The following is a 21,170-nucleotide window of genomic DNA, read 5'->3' on the forward strand; positions in this document are numbered from 1 at the left end:
ACACACACACAAAATGCTGGAGGAACTCAGCATTTTCCGTGTGTCCTCTGTAAGGACTCTCTGCTCGCCGTTCCCATCTTTGGGTACTCCAGTTTCCTCCCATCTTCTAAAGAAGTACCGGGTAGGTTAACTGGTCATTGTAAATTATCCTGTGATTAGGTGAGAGTTAATCTGGTTTACTGGGGTGGCGTGGCTTGAAGGACCAGAAGGGCCTAACTCTGTGCTAAATAAAAAAATCAATAAAACGTGCTGGAATTTCTCACTCAGTGCTGATTTGACTCTTCTTGTGCTGAGGGATTACAGTAATTTAATCCTCCAACTAGATTACATGACAGCCTCCAATACTTAGTCTCTGTTATAAATCTAATCCCACATACTCATGGCTCCACTTGCAGCCTGTTCATTAGGAACATACTCTTGGAATGCTTGTTCGATTGGGAAACCTGTTGGGGAACTCCTCTCAGTATCAAGGATTATTGAAGTGGCTGCACCATTTCAGCTCAAGAAGCTGTGCAGAATTTGGAGCCCAGATCAAAATTCATTCAAACTCTTGCGACACAAACATACACGGTGTCTGTAGGCCATTGCTGCAACTTTCATCGCAGCACAAGCAATGACCATGAAGGGTTGCACGGTGGAAAGTTGGAATTAAATCTTTCGGCTGCTGCACATTGCTACAAAACCCTCTCATTCTTAAGGCTATAAGGGTTACTTAGGCGGAAGGAAGTCTACAGCGATTGTTTGGGACTTAGTTGGTATCTGAACCAGCTGGAAATCTAAGGTGTAGAGGGCTAGCAAGATGGGCCTTCAAAATCCAGCCAATTAAGTGGAAGGATGGAACGACACTACAGAGTGGAGGATTTGATCAGCAGATTTGGTTCATTATATTCATAAAGAGATAAATGAGGTTGGCTCCGCAACCGTGACTCGGTTTATGGACTTGTTTCAGCCAGGAGCCCAGCCCTCCGGGATTAAGTGTCGGCTTCGGGGCCCGACCCAATCGACAGCCCAGGCCCCCGGCAGCTGGAAATGAAAGTGGAGCCTCCCCATCACTCGGCCCGACCCGGAGCGCACAACGACGCGACCCGCTGATCGATCCCTGCAGGACGCATCCACCAACCTCAAAGAGCTGACAACAACATACTGCATCGATGGAAACCTGGAAAGATGCATTATTTACCGAGGAAGCATGGGAAAAGAGCTGGGCTGCTGGTCAGATTGAAGCTGAGGGGCTTCGGGGTCCCTATGCCCGCTATCCCACTAGCTAATGTGCAAGCCATAGAGAACAAGGTAGATGATCTTAGAGGGAGAATCACCTACTGCAGTGAGATGCAGAACTGCTGTGTATTCTGTTTCACTGAGACGTGGCTCTCTCCTGCCACCCCCGAGTGTGCCATCCGACCGGAGGGATTTTCGATCCATCGGATGGACCACACGGCGTCTTTGGGCAAGACAAGGGGAGGTGGTGTCTGCATACTGATCAACACTGCGTGATGCTCAGACACAGTGACACTGACAAGCTCCTGCAGCCTGGACCTGGAACACCTGTTGGTGAAGTGTCATCCCTACTATCTGCCACGGGAATTCACCTCGGTCATACTGACAGTGGTCTACATTCCCCCCCAGGCGGATGTGGAGTGTGTTCTGAACATACTGTATGCCAACATCAGTGAACTTGAGACCAGGTATCTGGAGGCTTTGCTCATTACAGCCGGGGACTTTAACCAGGCTAACCTCAGAAAGGCGCTGCCGAAGTTATACCAACATGTCTCCTGCCCCACTAGAGGCCTGAATACACTTGACCACTGCTACACAGCAGTCAAGGATGCCTACCGTTCCATCCCACAACCTCACTTCGTAAAATTGGACCATCAGGCCGTACTCCTCCTCCCGGATTACAAACAGAAACTGAAATGGGAGGTCACAGTGTCAAAACTAGTGTCGTGTTAGACTGAGGAAATGGATGGGGTCCTCCGTGACTGCTTTGAATCAGTGGACTGGTTAGTATTCAAGGACTCGGCAGCTAACCTCGATGAGTATGCCTCAGCTGTTACGGACTTTATTTGGAAATGCACAGAGGACTGTGTGTCTCGTAAGACGATCTGGGTATTCTCTAACCAGAAACCTTGGATGAATTATGAGGTCAAGACCCTTTTGAGGGCTAGAGCTGCGGCTTTTAGGTCCGGGGATACCAGTCGCTACAGGGAATCCAGGCATGCACTCCGGAAAGCCATTAAGGGCGCCAAGAGGCAATATCGAGCCAAGTCAGAAGCCCAGGCTAACCAGAGGGATGCCAGTAGACTATGGCAGGGTCTAAATGAGATCACTGGGTGCAAAGGAAAGGCTGGGAATATCAAATACTGTGGCGCTTCTCTTCCTGACGAACTTAACATATTCTATCAAGATTCGAACCGAAGAGGAGTGTCCCGTTCTCTCCGGATGAACCGGACCTGGTGGCATCGAGATTCATCGTCACCGAGGAGGACGTTAAAAGGGCCTTCCTGAAGATAAATCTAAGGAAGGCGACGGGCCCAGATGGCGTCCCGGGACGGGTTCTCCTGGCCTGTGCAAACGAGCTAGCTGGAGTGTTTGCTGACACCTTCAACTGCACCTTGCTTCAGTCTAAGATCCCCTCATGTTTTAAGAAGGCAACGATAATCCCAGTGCCGAAGAAGAGCAAAGAGGCATGCCTGAATGACTATCGACCTGTGGCTCTGACATCAATTGCTATGAAGTGCTTCGAGCGATTGGTTATGGCACACATCAACTACAGCCTACCGGTCAACCTCGACGCTTTGCAATTCGCCTACCAGAGCAACAGGTCAACGGCAGATGCCATCTCTCTGGCGCTACATTCCTCCTTAGAACACCTGGAGAATAAAGACACATACGTAAGGCTCCTTTTCATTGACTACAGCTCTGCCTTTAATACCATCATTCCAAATAAACTGATTCCTAAGCTCCGGAACCTGGGCTTTAGCACTCAGATCTGCAGCTGGATCTTCAACTTCCTCACAGACAGGATCCAGGCTGTAAGAATAGGGGACAAGGTCTCCTCTACAATCACTCTGAGCACCGGTGTCCCACAAGGCTGTGTACTCAGCCCCCTGCTGTACTCACTGTACACCCATGATTGTGTAGCCAAGTTTCCATTGAACTCAATATATAAGTTTGCTGATGACACAACAATTGTAGGCTGTATCTCGGGTAATGATGAGTTTGAGTACAGAGAGGAAATGAAGGACCTGGTGGCATGGTGCGAAGACAATAACCTATCCCTCAACGTCAGCAAGACGAGGGAATTAGTTGTTGACTTCAGAAGGAGTAGCGGACTGCATGACCCAATTTACATCGGTGGTGCGCTAGCGGAACAGGTCAAAAGCTTTAAGTTTCTCGGAGTCAATATCACAAATGACCTGACTTGGACCAACCAAGCAGAGTCCACTGCCAAGAAGGCCCACCAGCGCCTTTACTTCCTGAGAAAACTAAAGAAATTTGGCTTGTCCCCTAAAACCCTCACTAATTTTTATAGATGCACCATAGCAAGCATTCTTCTAGGCTGCATCACAACCTGGTATGGAAGTTGTCTTGTCCAAGACCGGAAGAAGTTGCAGAAGATCATGTGAACACAGCGCAGCACATCACACAAATCAATCTCCCGTCCTTGGGCTCACTTTACACCGCATGCTGTTGGAACAATGCTGCCAGGATAATCAAGGCCATGACCCACCTATCCAACAGACTTTTCGTCCCTCTTCCCTCCGGGAGAAGGCTCAGGAGCTTGAAGACTCGTACAGCCAGATTTGGGAACAGCTTCTTTCCAACCATGATAAGACTGAACGAATCCTGACCCGGATCTGGGCCGTACCCTCCAAATATCCGGACCTGCCTCTGGGTTTTTTTGCACTACCTTACCTTCCATTTTTCTATTTTCTATTTATGATTTATAATTTAAATTTTTAATATTTACTATTGATTTGTAATCGAGGGAGTGGGAAGCGCAGAATCAAAAATCGCTGTGATGATTGTATGTTCTAGTATCAATTGTTTGGCAACAATAAAGTATAAAGTATTTACCAGGAAACAAAGAAACCCCCCTTAGTGTTTAGTTGCAAACACTCATACGCATAATCTAGAGATCTAATATGGCCTTTAATTAATACCTCATCTGAAAGCAGTACCACTCTCTGTACTGCATTTAAGAGTTATCCTAGAATACGTGCTTTATTTTCTAGAGTTGTGCTTGAATTTATGATGATTCCAACTCCAAAAAAGGATGCTACTGACAAGGATGGGATGGGATCCAATTTGTCGAATATTTTCAGGAAATTTTCCTTAATCAGTCCATAGAAGTCCCAACAGAGAGAGTGCGGTACTTGATCTCCTGTTAGGGAATGAGACAGGGCAGGTGACAGAAGTTTGCGTAGGGGAACACACTGCATCCAGTAATTGTAACGCAATTAGTTTTGAAGTAGATAAGGGAAAAAAATAGGATTGGCCCGTGGGTTGAGAAAGGCCTATTTTGATGGTACCAGAGAGGATTGTCACCCGCAAGATGGCAGTGTGACTGGTCGCAGCCGCATTTACGGGGTCAACAAAAGGTGTTACCATTCTATTTAAACATATTTCTAATGATAACAAGATCCTGCTATTCATTAAGAACTTGCAGGTCTACACTATTAGCGAGTTGCTCATTGGTGGAGATAATGAAGGAGCTGCGGGACCTGCTGCTGCTGAGTCGATGGAGGCTCACAGTCAAATAGCGAGTGGTCATCTTGGTCGCTTTCCTTGTCATCAGAAAACCCCCTTTTGACATTGGTAATCTGATACGCCACAAGTTCAATTTGCTGATGTATTGGATGGGAGCAGGGACAGATGGTAGGGGAGCTCCCTGGCTTTGGTCATAGCAGGGACCAGGCCTTAAGCCATGGTGATGCCTGTTTGCAGCTGCCGGAATGAGGAGACAACTCCACAGTCCTTCACCGGGGGCGGTGTGGTGCAGCATCCAGAATGGAGTTAGTGCTGTCGATCCAGGGTTTCCCTGGCAGAAAACAAGCCGTTGTGGTTGTCTGCAGAATCTTTGGTGGCACCCAATGGACTTGTGCCCCAAGCCCTGGGTTGCTTGCTTTCCAGCCGCTGGGGGAGAGGCGTCTGAGCCATCGGCTTCTACTGGGGACAGCGCAGCGCATTTGTGGTGGACTGAAGATTTCAATTGGACTGAGGGGTCTGGATTATATACAAGGCAGGTGACAGAAGTTTGTGTTGGGTAACACATTGCATCTAGTAATCATAATGCAATGTGTATATGTGCCTGTATATGCGAGGACTGGGCCTCCGAGCTGTGGTATCGCCTAGCAGGCGTCAGGGCCAACCGAGAGACGAGAGATGATCTTGGTGGGTGGTCTGGACTATGTACATGCATATATCATATATAATATATACGATACTCTATATTGGTTTGTTGACTTGTATGTGTTAAGACTGGGCATCAAGCTGCAGTATTGCTGATGTGGCACAGTGACATCAGTGCTGGACTCTGGAGCGGAGGTTCCCGGGTTCGAATCCAGTCGGACCGTTCCCGAGTACGCTTTCCATCTGTGCCGGGTTGAGTGTTGAGCTCGCAACTCGGCCTCGTAAAATAAAGAAACATACTGTACTGCGAAATGTCTGTGTGAGGAGTTGCGTGTCTCTCGTTCCTCGCCTTGTAAGGCATGAAAATGCCCGACGCTGGCCTCTCAGGCCTGAGTCGACATGGGGGTGGGGGTTGTTGCGACTCTTTTATTCTGTGAATGCATTCTTGTGTGTGACTGTTGGTAACGTGTTTTAGCACCTGGACCCCATTGTAACATTGTCTGATTTGGCTGTATTCATGAATGTTCATGTATGGTTGAATGACAATTAAACTTGAATTGAATTGATCTGGCAAGTGTAGATTGGGACAGTCTGTTTTCTGCAAAGGTGGACTTGATAAGTGGAAGGCCTTCAAAAGTGAAGTTCTGAGGGTACAAGGCTTGTATGTGCCTATCAGAATAAAAGGTAAAGTTAACAGGTTTAGGGAACCTTGATTTTCAAGAGATATTGAGACCCTGGTTAAAGGAGAAAAAGAGGTGCTTAGCAGAATCATAATCAGAATCAGATTTATTATCACCAGCATGTGATGTGAAATTTGTTAACTTAGCAGCAGCAGTTCAATGCAATACATAACCTAGAAGAGAAAAAAATAAATAAAATAAAAATAAAAATAATAAATAAACAAGTAAATCAATTACAGTATACGTATATTGAATAGATTTTAAAAAATGCAAAAAACAAATACTGTACATTAAAAAAAGTGAGATAGTGTCCAAGGATTCAATATCCATTCAGGAATCAGATGGCAGAGGGGAAGAAGCTGTTCCTGAATCACTGAGTGTGTGCCTTCAGGCTTCTGTACCTCCTACCTGATGAGAAGTACTTACGGAGGATAAGAAATGCAAGAGAATACTTAAAGAAATCAGGAGGGCTAAAAGAAGGCACAAGGTTGTTTTAACAGGCAAAGTAAAGGAGAATCCTAAGGGATTCTACAGTTATGTCAAGAGAAAAAGGATTGCAAGGGACAGAATTGGTCCTCTAGAAAATCAGAGTGGTAATCTATGTGTGGAGTCAAAAGAGATGGGGTGAACTTAAGTGGATTTTTTGCATCTTTATTTACTCGGAAGATGGAAACAGAGTATACAGAAGTGAGGCAAAGCTGCAGTGATGTTATGGACCACATAAATATTACAGAGGAGGAGGTGTTCGCTGCCTTGAGGCAGATTAAGGTGGATAAATCCCCAGGGCCTGACAAGATGTTCCCTTGGACCCTGTGGAAGGCAACTGCAGAAATTGCAGAGATGTTTCAATCATCCTTCGTGACAGATAAGATATTGGAGGATAGCAAATATTGTTTTGCTGATTAAGAAAGGCTCTAAAGATAAGCCAGACAATTATAGGCTGCTGAGTCTGATTTCAGTAGCAGGAAATTTATTGGAAGGTATTCTAAGGGACTGGATATATAAAGATTTTGAGAGACAGGGACTGATTAGGGAAAGTCAGCATGGCTTTGTGTGTGGCAGGTCGTGCCTAACCATTCTTATAGAGTTTTTCAAAGTAGCTACCAGGAAAGTTGATGTTGTCTACATGGATTTTAGTAAGGCATTTGACAAGGTCCCATATAGGAGGTTGGTCAGGAGGATTTAGTCGCTTGGCATTCAAGATCAGGTAGTAAATTGGATTATACAGTGGCTTTGTGAGAAAAGCCAGAGAGTGGTAGCAGAGGATTGCTTCTCTGACTGCAAGCCTGCAAATAGTGGAGTGCAGCATGGATCGGTACTGGGTCCGTTGTTGTTTGTCACCTTTATCAAAGATCTGGATGTTAATGTGGTTAACCAGATCAGCAAATTTGTGGATGACACCAAGATTGGGGGTGTAGTGGACAGCGAGAAAGACTATCAGGCTTGTGGCGGGATTTGGACCAGCAGGAAAAATGGGCTGAAAACTGGCAAATGGAAATTAATGCAGGTAAGTGTGAGGTGTGGCACTTCAGTAAGACCAGCTAGGTTATGCCTTACACTGCAAACATCAGGGCACTGAGTAGTATGGTAATACAAAGGGAGCTGGGAATATAGGCTCATAATTCATTGGAAATGGTGGCACATGTAGATAGGGTCATAAAGAAAGATTTTGGCACATTGGCCTTCATAAATCAAAGTAATGAGTACAAAGGATGGGGTGTTATGTTGAAGTTGTATAATTTGGAGTGTTGTGTGCAGTTCTGGTCATCTATCTACAGAAAAGATGTAAGTAAGGTTGAAATAGTACAGAGTAAATTTACAAGGCTGTTGTCGGGACTGGAGGACCTGAGTTTTAAGGAAAGGTTCAATAGTTTAGTACTTTATTCCTTGGAATGTAGAAGACTGAGTTGAGATTTGATAGAGGTATGCAAAATTATGAGGGGTATAGATAGGGTAAATGCAAGCAGGATTTTTCCACTGAAGTTGGGTGGGATTACAACTAATGGTCATGGTTAAGAGTGAAAGCTCAATTTCAACATGTAAGAAAAGTTTTGATAGGTACGTGGATGGCAGGGGTACAGAAGGCTATGGTCTGGGTACAGGTCAATGGGATTAGGCAGTTTAAATAGTTTGGCATGGACTAGATGAACAGAAGGGCCTGTTTCTGTGCTGTACTTTTCTATAACTATGATGAGCCATAGCTATTATTAAAATAGAAGATACTCCACTCTAACCTCCCTGGACTTCTAGGATGTTACACATTGAGAGATTTTATAGAATGGTTTCAGGGATGAATGACCCTTGTTATGTGCAGAAACCAGAGAAAAGTACTTCAGTCTGTTTAGAAAAGAGAAGGCGAAGAGGAATACTCAAAAATATTCAAAACCAACTCAGAGCTTTTTTTTAACAATGTTGATAAGAAGGAACTGTTTCCATCAGCATATTATTTGGCGATCAGAAGGCATAGATTAAGGTAACAGGCTGAAAAAATTAGGATGACATAAGCATTACTTGTCACCTTTTATGTAGCAGGTTGTTATGACTGAAAGGGCACAGGAAGGAGATTCAACAGCAATGCTCAAGAAGTAATTGGAAGAGAGAACAGCAGGGGAGTCGGACTAATTGGACACCAAAAGACTGACATCAGTGTGAAGAGCCAAAAGACCTTCTTCCGTGTAAGATCATTCTGTGCCTCAAACAATAACCTACAATAACGTGCGGACAGAGCCACAATTTCATAATCAGGTTGGACGCAGGCATGCAAATGTGTTTATGGAGAGGGCATTTTTGAAACCATTGTAACATAACCTCTGCCCACCTATTTGGAATAAGTTAACAACAAAGGGGAACCTTGCCAAAGAACTTGACTTCTCACGTGCTTGGTTGAGGAATGGAAAATCTGACCACATTAAAGGTCTCATGCTCACCGTAAAAGGAAAGAGAGGGATTAACAATAGAACATAGCAACAGCTTATATTTATAGAGAACCATAGATACAGCAAAAATACCAAAGCTGCTTGATAGACATCATCATACAGAATTGTACATCAAGTTATATAAAACAGGTGACCAGAATATTGTTCAGAGAGATTAACTGCAAAGAATTTCAGAAGGAAAAGGAAAATTGGAAGAGCAAATTAATTTAGGGAGAGAATTTCAGACTCAGAATCACAGACTCAGAATCAGAGATAATCAAGTTCATTATCACTGACATATGTTGCGAAATTTATTGTTTTGTGGTAGCAGTACAGTGCAAGACATAAAAATTACTGTGAGTTGCAAAAAATAAATGGTGTAAAAGAAGAATAACGAGATAGTGTACACGCGTTCATGGTATGTTCAGAAGACTGAAGACATCGGAAAGAAGTCGGTGTGTCTTCAGGCTCCTGTACTTCCTCTGATGGTAGTAATGAGAAATGGACATGTTCTGGATTGCAAGAGTCTGTTACGATGGATGCTGCCTTCTTGAGGCATCACCTCTTGAAGCCATCCTCAGTGTTAGGGAGGGTTGTGCTTGAGATGGAACTGCCTGGTTCTATAACCTTCTGCTGCCCCTTCTGATCCTGCACATTGGAGCTTCTATGCCAGGCACTGATCCAACCAGTCAGAATCCTCTCCATCATACACCCGTAATTTTCCAGAGACTTTAGTAAAACTGGCGGCTGGACAGCTGAAGACATTGACACCAGATGTTGAATAAATGAACATTCATTGGACAGTGCAGCACAGGAATGTGCCCTTTGACATATGTTGTCTGGCGAAACATAACAACAAATTAAAGTCAAATCTCCCAGAACCTGTTCCATATCCCTCCATTTTCTGCATATTTGTGTGTTTTTCTGAAAGCCTCTCACATGTCACAATCATATTTGTTTCCATCTCTACTTCTGGCAGAGAACTCCTGGCACCTACATATTAAAAAAAAGCTTGCCCTGCACGTCTCCCTTAAACTTTTCTTCTTTCTAGTTAGAAGCATGTCTTTTACTATTTGACATTGCTACTCTGGGGGGAAAAAAGATTCTGATTATCCCTGCCTCTCAAAATCTTAGAATTTTCAGATTCTAGATTCCAGAGAAAATAACCAAATTCGTCCAAGCTGTCCGAGGTCACAGCCTCTAATAGAGGCAACTTCCTGGTAAACCTCTTTTGTTCCCTATCCAAAGGTTCCACACCCTTCCTGGAATGGAGTGACCAGAAATTCACAAAGTACTCCAAATGTGGCCAAACCAAAGATTTATGTTGCTGCAGCATGACTTCCTTACTCTGAGAACATACAACAACGAACAATTCAGCACAGGAACATTGCTCACAATGTTGTGCCAACCCAAATAAATTAGTAATAAAGTGGCCAACTAAACTACTCCCTTATGCCTACATAGTGTCCATATCCCTCCATTTTCCATCTAAATGTTCCTTAAAAGTTGCTAATGCATCCGTCCCTACCACCACCACAGGCACTCAACAATCTCCGTGTGAAAAATTCGCTCTTCACATCTCCTTTTAAATTACTCCCTCTCACCTTAATTGCATGCCATCTCGTATTAAAAAGATACTCTCTGTCTACTCTACCTTTGCCTCCCATACTCTTATAAACCTCTATCAGACCTGTCCACAACCTACTTCGCTCCAGAGAAAATAACCCAAGTTTTTCCTAACCTCTTGTTATAGCACATGCCCTCTAATCTAAGCAGCATCCTGGTGAACCTCCTCTGCACCATCATTAAGTTTCGACAGCCTACCTATAATGGGTGAGAAGAAATGTATGTAATACCCTAGATGCAGCCTAAGCTAAGTTTTATGAAGCTGCAACATAACTTCCTGACTTTTGAACTCAGTGCCTCGACTAATGAAGGATCTTGTAGTGTCTCTTTATATTTGACCTGTCAAAGTCTAACAGTTCACATCTGGCCGGCTTAAACTCCATCTGCCATTTCTCCACTCATATCAGCAACTGATATATATCCCGCTATATTCCTTGCCAGTCATCTACACTATCCACAACAGCACCAATCTTGTCTAATTTACTAACCCATCCACCTACATTTTCATCCAGGCTATTTATATACATTGTAAACAGCAGAGGTCCCAGCACAGATCTCTGCGGAATACTACTAAACACAGACCTCCAGCTCGAATAAGTCTCTTCAACCACCACCTTCTTGATTTCTGTTCTGAATCCAAGGGACCAATTCACAATGAATCCTGAGCATCTTAATCTTCTGGATGAGTGGCCCATGGGGAATCTTGTCAAACACCTTACTAAAATCCATGTAGACAACATCCATAGCTCTACCTTCATCATTCACCCTCATCAGCTCGACAAAGAGCTTAATCATTAGTAAGACACACAAAGCCATGCTGACTCTCCCTAATTAGGCCATGGTTTTCCAAGTCCTCATAAATACAATCCATAAGAATTCTCTCCAGTAACTTCCCTACCACTGACATGTGAGTCTTTGGTCTATAGTTTCCTGGATTATTCCTGGTTCCTTTCCTGTATAATGGAGCAACATTACTGACTTGCCAGTCCTCTGGACCTCAGCTGTGGCTCAAGAGAACAAAAAGATATTGTTCACGGCCCCAGCAATCTCTTCACTCGCCTCTCTCAGTAACCTGGGGTATATCCTATCGCGCCCTGGGGACTTATCCACCTTAGTGCTCTTTAAGAAACCCGATGTTGGGCATTTAATATTTCAATAATATTTTAGTAATCTGGTATGTATATAGAACATAGAATATATATATACACACACACAAATTGATTGGCATTCTTGTTTTTTAAAATAATTAATTACAGGTTATAGGTAAAGTTATGTTAATTGCATAGATTATCACATTACCACATGATACTTTGCACCTCACTTAAAGACTAAGCTACCTCATATTTTTGGACTTGCTGTTTAATGTTTTGAAGTTACAATACATGACATCCAACACTACCTCCACCTCTCCACCTTTACTTCGAAATGACCGATCCTATTTGGTAGATGAAGTACTCATTAAGGACCTCACCCATATCCTCTGCAACCAAGCAAATGTTCCCCCCTTTATCCTTGAGTGGTCACACCCTTTCCAGTTATGTACAGTATGGATAGAATGCTTTGGGATTCTTTTTAATCCTACTTGTCAAGAACTTAACATGGCCCCTCATGGCTTTTCTAATTCCCTTCTTGAGTTCTTTTCTGGCTTCTTTATAATCTCTCAAGACTCTGTTTGATTCTAGCTTCCCAAGCTGTACATACTTATCCTTTTTCTTCATGACTAAATTCATCACCTCCCTTGATATCCAAGGTTCTGCCACCCTGCCATCCTTGTCCTTCCTTCTGACTAGAACATACCTGTCCTGTACTCTGTGCAGTTGGTCTTTAAACACCCTCCGTATGTTAGATGAGGACCTGCCCTAAAACCGCTGTTCACAATCAACTCTCCCTAGTTCTTGCCTGATTCTTGTAATATGCCCTGTTCTAGTTTAACACTTTGACACGGTCCATGCTTACCCTTGTCTATAGCTATCTTAAAACTTAACGAGCTATAGTCACTGTTCCCTACCTGCTCACCTACTGAAAGGTTGGTCACTTGGCCAGCCCCTCCTCTTGCTGGACTATCTATATATTGATTTAAGAAACCCTCCTGGATGCACTGAACAAATTCTGCCCCATTTAAGCAATTTACACTGGGAAGGTCCCAGTTTATATTAGGGCAGTTGAAGTTCTACAGACCAACAACCTTATTGCTTTTACACCTTTCCTTAATATGTCTGTATATCTGTTCATCAATGTCCCGGTGGCTAATGGGGGTGGGAGGGGGTGGAATTTACCTGAAATACAATCCCATTCAGAGTGATTGCACTCTTCTTGTTTTTGAATTCTACCCCTACAGAGTCAGTGGATGAGCCCTCCATTATATGCCTTCTGAGTGCAGCTGTGATGTTGTCTCTGATTAGTGATGCAACTCCCCACAAACCCTTTTACCCCCCTCTCTGTCTTTTACAAAACATCAAAACCCTGAGACATTAAGCACCCATTCCTGTCTTTCTCTCTCTCAACCAAGTCTCTGTAATGGCCACAACATCATAGTTCCATGTACTGATCCGTGCTCAAAGTTCATCACCTTTACTCTTAATACTCCCAGCATTAAAATGCACACACTTCAAAATATACATCCCATCGTATCTATTATTTTCCTCCTGCCTGTTTTTACTGGCCCTGACATTTACCTTCCTCTCTATCCCTCAACTTTCTGACCTTGTGCCCTAGTTGCCAACCACCTGCCAAACTAGTTTAAACCCTCCCAAGTAGCACTGGTGACCCTCCCGGCTAGGATATTAGTTTCCCTGTAGGTTTGGTGCAACCTGTCCCTGTTGTATTGGTCACTCCTGCCTCAGAAGAGGTTCCAAATATCCAGTAACCTGAAACCTTGCCCCTTGCCCTAGTTTCTCAGCTTTTCATTCATCTGAACTATCATCCCATTCCTGCCCTGACTAGCATGTGGCACCAGGAGTAATATGGAGGTTACTACCTTGAATTCCTGTTCTGCCTCTTCCCTAACTCCCTATATTCACTGCACAGGACCTCTTCCCTTTTCTACTCACGTCATTAGTGCCGACGTCCACCATGACCGCTGGCTGTTCACCCTCCCCCTTGAGGATCCTGGCACCTGGGAGGCAACGCATCACCCTGACATCTCTTTCTTGGCCACAGAATCTCCTGCTGCGCCCCCCCCCCCCGAATATTCAGTCTCCTGTTACTACCACTCTGCCTGACTTTACCCTCCCTTGCTGAGCCTCAGAGCTGGCCACAATGCCTCTAGCTTGGCTGCTGCTGTGCCATGATAGGTCAGATGTGCCCCATCATCTAAAGGGGCATACTTGTTGAGAGGAATGGCCACAGGGGAACCCTGCACTGACTGCTTACTGCCCTTACTTCTCCTGGTGGACATCCATCTACTGTCTGAAATCTGCACTCTGGGCGTGACCACCTCAGTAAAAATACTCTCACAATTAAATAATAATTAGCTGGCATGTGCAAATTTACAAGTGCAATTGCCGTATCTACTGTGCTGCCAAATCCGTGGTTGTGACAAGGCCCCCCTCTCTAGGTGCAGTCCTGAGGCGCCACATACCTGTGTCTGCTGGAAGTCCCGGATCAGCGACTTGTCCAAAATGTCCTTCGCTGGGATGGAAGTACTTTCTTCTGGGCCATACCCTTCCTAGTCCACAAGGTACTGGACCTTACCACATACCCAGCGAGATGCCAGGAGGCGCTGCACAGTATAGACAAGGGAACCATCTACCAGGCGGGGAGGAGCGGGAGGTGGGGTGACTGGGGCCAGGGGAGAGGTAGTAACCAGCTTGAGCTGGGAAACATGGAATACTAGGTGGATCTTCAGTGATGCTGGTAGATGCAATCTATAGGACACCTTGTTGACAGCCTTTTCCACTACAAATGGTCCCACGTAGTTGCAGTGCCAATTTCCGGTTCTCAACTTTCAGGGGAAGATCCCTTGATGCCAACCAGACCTCCTCTCCTGGCTTGAATGGCCTTACTTGTCAACGGAGTTGATCAGCCCGCCGGGAATGCTGTTTCTGGGCATGCAGCAGAGAAGCCCTGGCTGGTCTCCAGGTGCGCTTGTAGCGCTGGATCAGCTGTTCAGCAGCAGAAACTCCTACGTCGATCTCCTGATCAGGGAAGAGCAGGAGCTGGAATCCCTTCTGGCATTCAAAGGGAGACATACCGGTGGAGGACAACTGGAGGTTATTGTGAGCGATCTCTGCCCAAACCAATTGGGAGCTCCAGGACGTGGGGTTGGAAGAGGCAAGACAGCGCAGGGTTGTCTCCAACTCCTGGTTCACTTTCTCAGTCTGGCCATTAGATTGGGGGTGGAAGCCAGACGAGAGGCTGGCAATGGCTCCTACAAGACAGCAGAAAGTCTTCGAAAAGCGGCAAGTGAACTGTGGTCCGCGATCAGACACTATGTCTTGAGGAAAGCCATGGAGCCTGAACACACGTTGAACCATGAGTGTGGCAGCCTCACGAGCCGATGGGAGCTTGGGGAGGGCAATGAAGTGGGCAGCCTTGGAAAATTGATCCACAACTACCAAAATGGTGGTGTTTCCATTAGACATGGGCAGACCAGTGATGAAATCTACTAAACAGTGGGACCAGGGGTGATGGAGTACAGGCAGTGGACATAACAGTCCTGCAGGACGCTGGCATGATGTCTTGTTCCGAGTGCAGGTGGGACAGGCAGGTATAAAGTCGTGGATATCCTGGGATAAAGATGGCCACCAAAATTGTCTCTATTAAACTCCTGGATCCGCTGAATTTCCGGATGTCCACCCAGATGGGAGGAGTGACTCCATTCCAACACTTAGGAATGCACTGCAGAGGGACAAACAGCCGGTTGGGAGGTCTCCCATCCAGGCCTGGATCTGATTGTTGGGTGGCCCTCACCCCTGCCTCTATTCCCCAGATCACCGGAGCAGCAATACATGAACGAGGAAGAATGGGCTCTGGATTGGCATTGTCCTCAGACCTGTCGAACTGCCCAGGAGAGAGCGTCAGCCTTTGTATTCCTGCTGCCGGGATGATAAGTGAGGATAAAATTGAACCGTGTGAAGAAGAGAGCCCACTGGGCTTGATGAGGCTCGAGTCTCTTAGTATCCTGAGTATAGGAGAGGTTCTTGTGATCTGTCCAGACCAAGGATGGATGCTCCCAGGACACGTTCAAACACAGACGCCAGCAAGGGAAGAGGGTAGCAGTTCTTCACAGTGATGTTGTTCAGGGGCCGATAATCGATGCAGGGACGGAGCTTGCCATCTTTCTTGCTCACAAAAAAAGAAGCCCGCTCCCGCCGGCGAGATTGACGGACGGATAAACCCCATGCTCAATGCCTCCTTGGTGGGACCTCCTCCCTGGTCACCATTTCAGGATGAGAGAGGGAAAAGAGCTGGACCCGGGGAGGACTAGTGCCAGGCAGGGGGTCTATGGCACAGTCGTATAGTCAGTGTGGGAGCAGAGTGGTGGCCTTTCTTTTACTGAAAACCTCAAGGTGATCCGTATGTTCAGCCAGAATCCCAGACAGGTCCACATCCTTAGCTGACACAGGAGGGGATTCATGGAGTGGAGCTTGAGCTGGACCCAGACAGGTATACAGGTATGCCAGTCCCCACTCTTGGAGTACCTTCAGAGACCAGTCAATCCGTGGGTTATGTCGGGATAACCATGGGGAGACCAAGTACCAGTGGCAGTTCAGGTGAATTAACCAGATAGAAAAGATATTTCATCATGATGGTTGCCTTCGAGCACCAGTTGGAGGGTTTGGGTGGAAAGGTGGATCTGACCGGTTCCCAGAGGTCGACCATCCAGCGCCTTGACATTGATCTTTTCTCTTAATTCCTGAGTTGGAACTCCCCATCTTTGAGCGAGAGAGATGTCCATAAGATTCCTGGCTGCACCAGAGTCAATAAACGCCTTAAGTTCATGGGACTGAGACCTCCACGACAAGGAAGCTGCGAGCATTACAGAATTAGGGAAGCTGACTGAAAAGGGAACCGACCCGTCAGGATTCCCCTTCCTGCTGACGGGTATTCTCTTTTGCCGGATGCTTGGAACATGCTGCCCGGAAGCATCCTGGATCACCACAATAGAGGCAGGAACCTGTTCTCCAGTGCCGCTCTCATTCCTCCTCAGACAGGCGCAAGCACCCCACTTGCATAGGCTTCTCCATGGGCTGGGTGCTGGGTGGTGAGGGAGGGGGAGAGGGCGAGGAAAGATGGCGATCAGGCGGCGTGTAGGAAATTTGAAACATTCTTTCTCTGCACCACTCAGTCACCCAGTCATCAGCTTGAATAGCCAGATTAATCAGGTCATCCAGACTATCCTGCTCATCCCAGACAGTGATCTCATGCTGGACCTTTGCGTTCAGTCCATGCTGGAAGGCAGAGATGAGAGATCTCTCTTTCCAACCCATCTCTACTGCTAGGGTACGGAATTTAACCGAATTTCACCATTCCTCTGCTTTGACACAGGTTCAAGAGTCAGTGGACAGCCTCCTGTCCCTGTACTGGAAGATCAAAAATCCTCCTTAACTCTGCCACGAAATGTCAAAATGACTGGACTGCGGGGTATCCTTGCTCCTGAAAAGCTTTGAACAGGCTGAGTGGAGGTCCATCAGGAAGATTGACTATGTATGCCAGTTTCGCACATCATCACCAAAACGACCAGTCTGGGCTTGGAATGTCAGCTCGCATTGGGTAATAAAATTACCCAATCAGGATCACCAGAATATCTGCCTGGAGGTGTAATATTTGGTTCTGGTACGGACGCGGGTGCCTGTGGGGGTTCAAATGCAGGAGTCAGCTCTGGTCTGGGTGCGGGAGCAGGAGCATTAGTAGCAGAGATTGTTGGGGCAGCAGAAAAGGAGGACCCGCGAGATGCTAGGAGTGAGACTGAGGCAGCCTGAAGCTGCTGAATTGTGTTGGTGTGTCATGGTCCGGATCGGGGTCCCTTTAAACTTACTTTGTTTATGTTACGATCCGGACCGTTGACTCCCTGTTTCCCTTTGGTTCCCTGTTTTCCCGTGTCCCTCGGCTTTGATGATTGGAGGCAATTTACTCTCGACTGAACCGGTAGTTTATAGTCTCCAGCTTTCAGCTGTTCGGCGTGAGAGCGTTTGCAAAGTCACCAAGGTACGGCATGTCAATATCATCTGGACGGAGCAAGCTTAGTCTCCGTCTGAAGCGAGTGCTGGTAATTCGCCTTTCCTCACCGGAGCAACCCGGTCAAGTTACCTCGCCAAAGCGAGCCCTGCAAAGTTTCCTCACCAAGGTGGGTCCGTCAGTTAGCCTGCCGGAGGGAATCAAGAACCGTTGTCTACTGTTCCTGGGCCGAGTCGAGAGCTTGCCACTACCCGGAGGCTCCAAGTCAAGTCCTGGCTCCGGGTGCATCCAAGTACTACGCCAAGTCCCATCCCTGGCAGCATCCAAGTTCTGAGTCAAGTCCTGGCCCTGGCGGCCTGTGATTCCTGTCCTACCCCCCTGTCTGAATCCCTTCTCTGCCCCTCTCACCTCTAGCCCTCGTCTGCAGCCCTCGCCTGCACTTTGGTCTAGTTCTATCGCTGGAGTTAGATAGGTACTGTCTGGTGTTCTTTCGTATTGGTCTTGTCCTTGCCTCTGTGGGGTAAGTCTGGCCGTCTTGCCGTTGCCCCGCGGGGGGGTCATGTCTTGTCTTGTCTTGTCCTCGCCTCTGTGGGGTAAGTCAAGCTGTCTTGCCGTTGTCCCGCGGGGGGACATGAGTCCCGGACCAATGTCCTGTACCTAAGGAGGGGTCCCGGCTCTCTGTTATCTGTGTGAGTCCCGGCCCTATGTCCTGTACCCGAGGAGGGGTCCCGACTCTGTGTTCTGTGTATGTGTTCATGGTTCCATGTACCTGCTCTCCCGAAACCGAGGTTCTGTGTTCCCATGTTCCTCCTCTCCTTAGCCCATGTCATGTTCATGCCTGGTTCTGGGGTCCGAGCCCGGGGCAAGACCCAGGTGCTGGGTCCTTGCCCAGTCTCTGGCTCGGAGTCCATACCCTAGCCTCTTCATGTCACCTCTAGTTTTGGGATCCGATTCCGAGTCCTAGCCCAGACCCTTAGTCCCAGCCTAGTCGTAGTCCTGAGTACTTGTCCAGTTCGCTATTCCTACTCCTGCCTTGCTCTCCTGGTTTCGAACAATAAACTAAATTTAATTAACCTCACAAGATGTGTCTTGCATTTGGGTCCACCCTTGCTCCCAATGCCCCCCCATTGTGACATGGTGAGAACGTTAGTGGCTGTCAGCTGATGCTGGCTGTTCACAGTAAGTTCGTGGATGGCGGCCGTGAGTTGCGGAAATTGCAGAAACCTGAGTCTGATTGTCTGCAGTGAGTTTTGAACAGTTGTGGCTAGGGACGATACCTGTTCCTCCAAGTGAGACTGGGCTTGTTGGCACAAGGTTATCTGCCTCACCGTCTCCGTAACTTCACTGAGAGCAGATTCCATTGCCTATAGCTTGTTTCCTACCTGACCAATGTATCTCACGGCCAAGGTCAGCTGGTCTCTCTCTCTGCTGGGTCCATCTTTGTGCATTTGAGACTTGCTGTCACCAGGTTTGGATATGGACCAAGTGCGGAGTGAAAGACACTGAAGCAGTTCGATAGTTCACGAAACTTTAGCGCTGACCATTGTTAAAGGGAAAATGAAACAATAAGTGCTAAGCCAGACAGGGCCATTAACTAAAACTCTCAAACAGGAAACGAAGCCTACACTGCAGCTGAAAAGAACATCTAAATATTAAACGAATACCGCTAGTCTTCAGAGTCAGTTGAGTCGGCAGTCCAATTTCTCAGGCAAGGCCAATGCAAACAGGCAGCGAAGCGTAACTGTGCTCTGTCCAAGTCTCGACAAACACTATGACGACAAGTATGGAGTTAAATACTCTCACGATTAAATAATAATTCGCTGACATGTGCAAATTCACAAGCGCAATTGCCGTATCCACTGCGCTGCCGAATCCGTGCTTGTGACAGGCCCCCCCTCTCTAGGCGCAGTCTTGAGGTGCCACAAACCTGTGTCCACTGGAAGTCCCGGATCAGCAACTTGTCCAAGATGTCCTTCGCTGGGATCCAAGTATGTTCTTCTGGGCCACACCCTTCCTAGTCCACAAGGTACTGGATCTTACCACGTACCCAGCGAGATGCCAGGAGGTGCCACACAGTATAGACAAGGGAATCATCTACCAGGGAATATAGCTCAAGAGCTGCCAGACGTTCCTCATATGGTAACCCTTTCATTCCTGGAATCATTCTCTGAACCCTCTCTAATGTCAGTATATCCTTTCTAAAATAAGGAGGCCAAAACTGCACACAGTACTCCAAGTGTGATCTCATGAGTGCCTTATAGAGTCTCAACATCACATCCCTGCTCTTATGTTCTATGCCTTTAGAAATGAATGCCAACATTGCATAGGCCGCCTTCACCACCGACTCAACCTGGAGGTTAACCATTAGGGTATCCTGCACAAGGAATTCCAAGTCCCTTTGCATCTCTGCATTTTGAATTCTCTCCCCATCTAAATAGTAGTCTTTCAATTTATTTCTTCCACCAAAGAGCATGACCATACACTTTCCAACATTGTATTTCATTTGCCACTTCTTTGCCCATTCCCCTAAACCATCTAAGTCTCTCTGCAGGCTCTCTATTTCCTCAACACATCTCGCTCCTCCACCTATCTTCGTATCATCGGCAAATTTAGCCACAAATCCATTAATCCCATAGTCCAAATCATTGACATACATCGTAAAAAGCAGTGGTCCCAACACCGACCCCTGTGGAACTCCACTGGTAACCAGCAGCCAGCCAGAATAGGATCTCTTTATTCCCACTCTCTGTTTTCTGCTGACCAGCCAATATTCCACCCATGCTAGCAACTCCCCTGTAATTCCATGGGCTCTTATCTTGCTAAGCAGCCTCATGTGCAGCACCTTGTGAAAAGCCTTCTAAAAATCCAAGTACAGCACACCTTCTGCATCTCCTTTGTCTACCCTGCTTGTAATTTCCTCAAGGAATTGCAGTAGGTTAGTCAGGCAGGATTTTCCTTTCAGGAAACCATGCTGGCTTTGGCCTATCTTGTCATGTGCCTCCAGCTATTCCGTAATCTCATCCCTAATAATTGATTCCAACACTTCCAGTCACTGATGTCAGGCTAACAGTTTACTCTCTGCTGCCTTCCACCCTTCTTAAATAGCAGAGTAACATTTGCAATTTTCCACACATCCGGTACAATGCCAGAATTTATCAATTCTTGGAAGATCATTGTAAATGCCTCCGCAATCTCTCCAGCTATTTCCTTCAGAACCTGAGGGTGCATTCCATTAGGTCCAGGAGATTAATCCAACCTCAGACCATTATGCTTCCTGGGCACCTTCTCAGTCGTAATTTTCACTGCACAAACTTCACTTCCCTGACACTCTTGAATGTTCAGTATACTGTAGACGTCTTCCACTGTGAAGACTGTTGCAAAATACGCATTCAGTTCCTCTGCCATCTCTGCATCTCTCATTACAATATCTCCAATGTCATTTTCCATTGGTCCTATATCTACCTTCAACTCTCTTTTA

This window comes from Mobula birostris, chromosome 5 (genome assembly GCF_030028105.1).
Source record: "Mobula birostris isolate sMobBir1 chromosome 5, sMobBir1.hap1, whole genome shotgun sequence".
NCBI lineage: Eukaryota > Metazoa > Chordata > Chondrichthyes > Myliobatiformes > Myliobatidae > Mobula > Mobula birostris.